Below are 6,093 nucleotides of genomic sequence, written 5' to 3'. Positions count from 1 at the left end.
CCCCTATGGAATGCTGGCACCACAGGTAGAGGCTTAGCCTACCATGTCACAGCCTCTGATCCAAAGCTTCAGTAACGTCTCATTTATAACATTGATGTCCAATCTAAAATCACTATTCATGTGTTTACAGCAGAAAAAAAAAGATCCGAATCCAGGATACACTGGAGACAAACGTCAAGATGACCCAAACACCCCAACTTCTAGACAAGGTCTTTGAATGAGCTGCTACAAAGACAGCCAGACTATAAGGAACTTGTGCCCCAAGAAGAGCAGTCAGAAACTGACATCACACGAGATCCAGACCCGTACAGACGCCACAGAAGACCACGATGGAAACTCCAGAGCCGGAAGGCGCCACTCAAACAAAAACTGCCAGGGGGGAGAGGCAGAGTCTCTCTGATCACACCTGAATATCAGAGAGGACAAGGGATGAAGAAAACCCAACAGGCCGACAACCAGGCACCCCTCCCCACGTGATCCGGGCTGCAGACTGAAAGAACCAGAACAGCACGCAAACAGCTTCTGAACAGCAACAGCCTGATGCTCCCGAACGTGCCCTGACCAAGGCCAGCAGATGCAGCCGGATAAACACTTGGGGTGCCGAGGTGAGAGATCACAGCAGCAGCCGGAGAACACGAGCAGGCTTCACACGCGGGCGAGCAAGCAAATGACAGCTTCCTGCTCATGAGAAACAGGCCAGGAGACAGAGATGAAGCAGAAAAGAGTAAGGCCCGCCCCCCACACCTCCATCACCAGCCACAACATCATCGAAAAAGGGAGGGCAAAATAAAGATGTTGACAGAGAGACAAGAAGCAGTAAGGATCACTTCTCAGCGCTTTGGCTAAGATCAAGTGTAAAAGGCAGTAAAGGTCCCTCAAGGCCGACCTAGGAACGAAGAGAGCTAGGTGGGCCCAGCCGCCACTCAGGAGTGGGCCAAGGAACCACTTGGGCCTAGGAGAGGAAGTCCCAACATTATCAGAGATGGTCAAGGTGGGTGCTATAAAAGCTATGTTTTTCTCTTTTACTAATTTCTTCAATAGATGTACCTGTTTATATCAAATTATAATACTGTATTTTCGGTTTTCTGTATATATGTATATATCACAAGGTGACAAAATGGAGTACCCTGTGATAAGTAGGCATTCTTTGAAAATGCCTACAAGAGGATTAAAACACAGTCCCTGGCAATTTTCAGTTTTGGATGTTCCCAAAAGAAGGCAGTTCAGAGCTAACGGGAGCAACAATCAGGTAGCATAAATGAAAAACAAACAGCAAAACGGCAGAAGTAAATTCAACATTACTGATGGTTAGATTAAGGATGAACGGACTGAATGCTCTAATTAACTGTTTTTAAAGGTTTATTTCCACTTGGAAAGTTAGTTAGACAGACCGAGACCATCCTTCCACCCCTCACTCACTCCCCAAATGGCCACAATGGCCAGAGGTGAACCAGTCTGCAGATGGGAGCCAGGAGCATCTTCTGGGTCTCCCAGGTGGGTGCAGGGAGCCAAGGCCTTGGGTCATCCTTCACTGCCTTCCCCGGCCACAGGCAGGATGCTGGGCTGGAAGTGGAACAGCTGGGATGCAAACCAGTGTCTGTACGGATGTCAGCGCTGCAGGCAGAGGATTCATCAACACACCACCAGGTCGCTCCCCACTCTCAGCTCACTCAGAACTCTCTAAATAATTAAAAGGTAGAAATTATGACCTGGGAGACCCAACAAGACGCTAACAAAAGCAGAGATGTTTTAAAAGTACAGACTACAGAGTGAAAGAACATGAGCACGCACGGGATAGTAACTTGGAAGAGAGAGTGCGTGCCTGGCTGTCCGCCACGCCAGCAGCCCACAGGTGCAGCGCGGCTGTCAGGGACACTGATGCAAGCACAGAGCACCACAAAGGCGCTAGAAGTGAGGCTTGCAACGCTTACCATGGAAAAGAGAAACTTTTAAAGCAGACTGAGAAACTGTTTCCTTCTTACAGAGCAGAGCACTAGAAAGTAAGCCAACAAAGGAAAAGGGAAGGACAATAAACAAAGTCAAGCACAAACAAAGCAGACACTAAGGACGGCTGACTCGAAGAAAACAACAATAAAACCAGTCAGTCCCGAGCAGGACTGAGCAAGAGAGGAAACCCAAATGCAGCGGGGTAACACTACCAAATCCTACAGACAATGGAAGAATAGGGCGATATCATGAACAACTCCGACCGCACAGACTCCAGGAAATGAATGTGTCCTCTAAAGTACACAACTTAACCCAATGAGACAGATGAAAGCAACTCTCAACAACCCTGGGTCTGAATTGAATCACTACCGCACAAAGAAAACTCTAGTGCTGGATTCTAAAAAATATTTAAGGGGAAATAATAACTCGAATCTTAGACAAACTCTATGAGAAGAAGAGGGAGTACTCGTTTTTTGAGACCAGATTAATCTTGATTCTGAAAGAATCTGAAAATTACCTACAAAAATCCTCTTGAATATAGACGTGAAAATCCTCTACAAAATGTCAACACATAATAGACAAGGGGACATTCGTGACAAGGGAAAGCCAACACGAGTCCTCCAGTGATCCCAGTGGGCAGGAGCTGGCTGGAGGACAGAGCGCCTGCACAGCTGCACGCTAACTCTCCCGGATCTTTCCAGAAGCAACAGAAAGCACCTGAGGAAATCGGACAGGCATCACTTCCGGACACCAAGTCCTCAGAGTAGACATCAGCTGTCTCCACAGTGGTTGACTCTGGCCACGAGAAGCCCCCCAGAGTCCAGCGCAGGGCCTTCTACCACAGCCTGGACCTGGCTTCTCACAGCACCAAAGAAAGGAACACATTCCCAGGGCAGAAGGCAACTTCAGGCAAGCAGGGCACCCAGGCCACAGCCTCGAAAGAAGCCAGTATTCATCAGGGACCCTGGGTGAGGTCCTTGAGGCCTGGACCACACTGGCCAATTTCCCAAATGTAACTCTATACCACGGTTGTAGAAAAGAGAACATGTCACTTGGGACACCCACACTGCTGATTGAAGGAGGGCCTGGGTTCGAGTCCTGGCTCTGTTCCCAACTCCAGCTCTGCTGATGCACTCCCTGGGAAGCGGTGCAGATGGCTCACATGGCTGGGTCCCTGCTCTCTGCCGGGGAGACCCAGGCTGAGTGTCCAGTCCCTGGCATCTACCTGGCCCAGCCATGGCTGTTGCAGGCAAATGCACAGTGAAACGGTAGATGGATAACCTCGATTGCTCTCTCTTTCAAATAAACAAACATTTCAAAGGAAAGAAATGAACGCAGGCGAGCAGAAACAAAGGTGCCCTGTACCCGAGAAGCCTGCCTCTCCGTGCTCAGGACAGACACCGGCATGGCCTTCTCACAGTAAAGAAGCTCTGGCGGCACCACCCACCCACCTACTGAGGCCTTTGGGGTTTGCACAGGAGCAGACGAGGGGCTGGGGAAAGCGGTAGCCAGCTGCACACAGGGCAAGGCTCGTGTGTGGGGGCTGAGCCGCCACAGTCAGGGAGGCTGTGAGGCGGCTGTATCCAGGGCAACAGGCAGCAGGAGAGGGTCCAGCGCTTCTGCCCACCCCTCTCCACCTGCCAGACCCACATGACCTTCTTTCTATCCAGTCTGAAATACTCCCAGCATCATTAAAACCCAGCCCCTCGTGCCCCATGAGATAATATTCCTGTGGCCCTGGGAACTGCTTGGATACAAGGACAACTGCTTTTAGTTGCTGGGAGCCTGCTATTCCTCACAGTATAAAACCACAACATTCTTTCTAAATAAATGCACAAATAAAAATGACCTTAAACACAGGGATGACGTAAAAAAATGAGGAAGCTGTAACATGAATACATGTGGAGAGAAATGCGGGCTTGACAATTAGTTATCATCGCAGAATGCTAATGGGCTCGCGGCGAGCAGGCAGCGTGAGAATGGTTCTCGGGGGAACTGTTTGTCCTGTCTAGATATAATTACAAGAGACTGCGCTTGCGGTTCTTACCGATTCATTCATCCAACAACATTTATTTTGTACCGACTGTGGGCCTGGCAGTGTGCTGGGTGTTGATGCGGTCAAGACGCATGGCCCTGCGTGGAAGACATTTACCATCTTCAGGGAGGAATAAACAAACAGCTAAGTCTGAACCACAATTACTAAGCCCAGAAGACAGATCTGCAACAAGCTTGCTGATTGTATAAAGGAGTCACTGAAGTGGCTTGTGGTGCCTAGAGAGACTACCCTGGGAAAGGCGCATACGGGAAAGCAGGCTGCCAACCTGTGTGCCTAAGCCCGACATGCAGCCTGGGCAGCCCCGGGCACACACAGGTGGCCACCTCTGGTTTTCTCCATCAAGTCTGCCCTAGAGTTGTCAGTGTCAGAACTGACCAACTGCAACTTCGATGAGAAGTCTAACAGAGACAAATGTTCCATGCGTTACGCTGTGCAGCTTTTCATGGGCAACAGAAACAACTCCTTCAAAACAGCACTGTGCCAAGTGGGTGTGTCTCCCAAAGGCATAGACGTAGCAGCTCTCAGCTCCCAAGCACACAGGGTCTAGGGGCAGCTCAGCTGGCTTCTTTCCTCATCTCTCTCTAAGAATCACCTCCTAAGAAACCCCAGTTGGGGTCCACACGTGTCACTGAGAGCTAAACCAGGTCCTGCCCTCCTGGGGGACTGCTACAAAGTACCCCACCCACACTGTCACTGCTCAGCTCTAGCTATGCTCCTGGTCCCCTTCTTAGAACCCTTTGCCTCCAGGCTCCTGAGCAGGACCAGGTCAAAGCATGCAGGGGCCAGATAAGACATCCCATGGGTGGTTCTCGGGACGGGGCCAGGAGAAGTGGAGAATCACAGGTGGGCACCAGCCTGCAGGCTGAGCCCCGGGGGTGCAGGAGTGCTTCTGAGCTAGTGCTCAGCCACACGTGCAAGCCGCGACACAGCAACTCACCCGAACTGGAGACACAGTCCACGTGAACTGACTGGGTCTGTGCGTGAATGGCGGATGTGAATTTCCAAAAGCTTGCTATTTCCAAATATTTCCACCAGAAAAACAAAAAGGATTATTGCTTGACAAGAATAGAGTATTTGGAAACAAAACAAAACAAAACTCACACGAAATTGCCCTTAGCATCTTTCTTCCTGGTGTTATCAGTCTTTGGGGATATTTGGCTGTCAGTCGTAACCTTGGAAACTCGCCTATCCAACCTGCAAATGGAAACAAAGATCTGGGTGACAAAGTTCGCTGCTCAGCTGCCAAGTCCCCCCACCTAAATGCTAGGAGCCAGGTTCATTTTGCAAACTAAATTTAATTTCTTACAGGGAAACTCGAAATTTATAAAACAACCCTGGAGAATTTGAATTTTAATAATCAATTATTCCTCAGCCTGATTCATCTTATAAACATATGGAATATGCAAAAAATTAAATTAGTTTAAAAAGCCAGACCTTTAACGCATAGTTGAGGAAAACTTTTACATAAATGAAGAGTAATTGCCAAATACTCTGGTGCTGTAATACAATTTTTCAGCTGCCTGGTGTATGATGTTTCTGCACTTTGAAAAGGAAAATATTCCCTTCTCTGACGCTTTTCTTTTTCAAACAAGAAAACAACTCTCGTCTGTATCTTTTATTATATTCATAATGAAGACTTATTACTTCTAAGTCCTGTAGGTATGATTTTTTTCCCTAAAAGTACTGGAAAAGTCCTGGAGCTATTCGTACTGTAAACAGGAAGCTTACACCGATGCGGGCGGCGTTGGATGTGCAGGTTAAAGGAGAAGTAGCGGCCACAAAAAACGGGGACCCGTGGTGACCTCCCCAGGAGCCACCAGGCAAAGGCGCAAGAACAAGCCAGGCCAGCCAGTCTGGGCTGTGAAAGCTGGCACGGGCTCATCGGTGGCCACAGCCCTACAGCCAGGGCTCCAGCAGTGAGCAGACAGCCCTGATGGGGAACTCCCCGGTGCGCAGCCTGTGATGACCTGTGACGTGCTACAACATACTATCATTGTTCGTTGAGTGGAGTTCAGACACATCAATGCAGCACTTCCCGAATCCGTCCAGACTCCAGCGTCATCTGCACTCCTCTTCAGCAAATCTCACTG

General features: G+C 49.2%; 1 long non-coding RNA gene across 1 annotated transcript in view; it reads right to left on the bottom strand.

Annotated features, from left to right (window-relative positions):
• Nucleotides 1–4,942: 4,942 nt before the first annotated feature.
• The window catches only part of LOC131482967 (uncharacterized), a 41,004-nt gene continuing 39,853 nt past the window's right edge, over nucleotides 4,943–6,093 (bottom strand). Inside the window, exons 2-3 of the long non-coding RNA XR_009247446.1 lie at nucleotides 5,105–5,197; nucleotides 4,943–5,011 (exon numbers count right to left, since the gene is read on the bottom strand). This is a non-coding gene — a long non-coding RNA (uncharacterized LOC131482967). The remainder of the gene's footprint in view (nucleotides 5,012–5,104; nucleotides 5,198–6,093) is intronic.

The sequence above is a fragment of the Ochotona princeps genome, chromosome 22, assembly GCF_030435755.1.
Source record: "Ochotona princeps isolate mOchPri1 chromosome 22, mOchPri1.hap1, whole genome shotgun sequence".
Lineage (NCBI taxonomy): Eukaryota > Metazoa > Chordata > Mammalia > Lagomorpha > Ochotonidae > Ochotona > Ochotona princeps.
The sequence above is the reverse complement of the archived record's forward strand: the minus strand, read 5'-3'. Positions and strand labels throughout refer to the sequence as shown.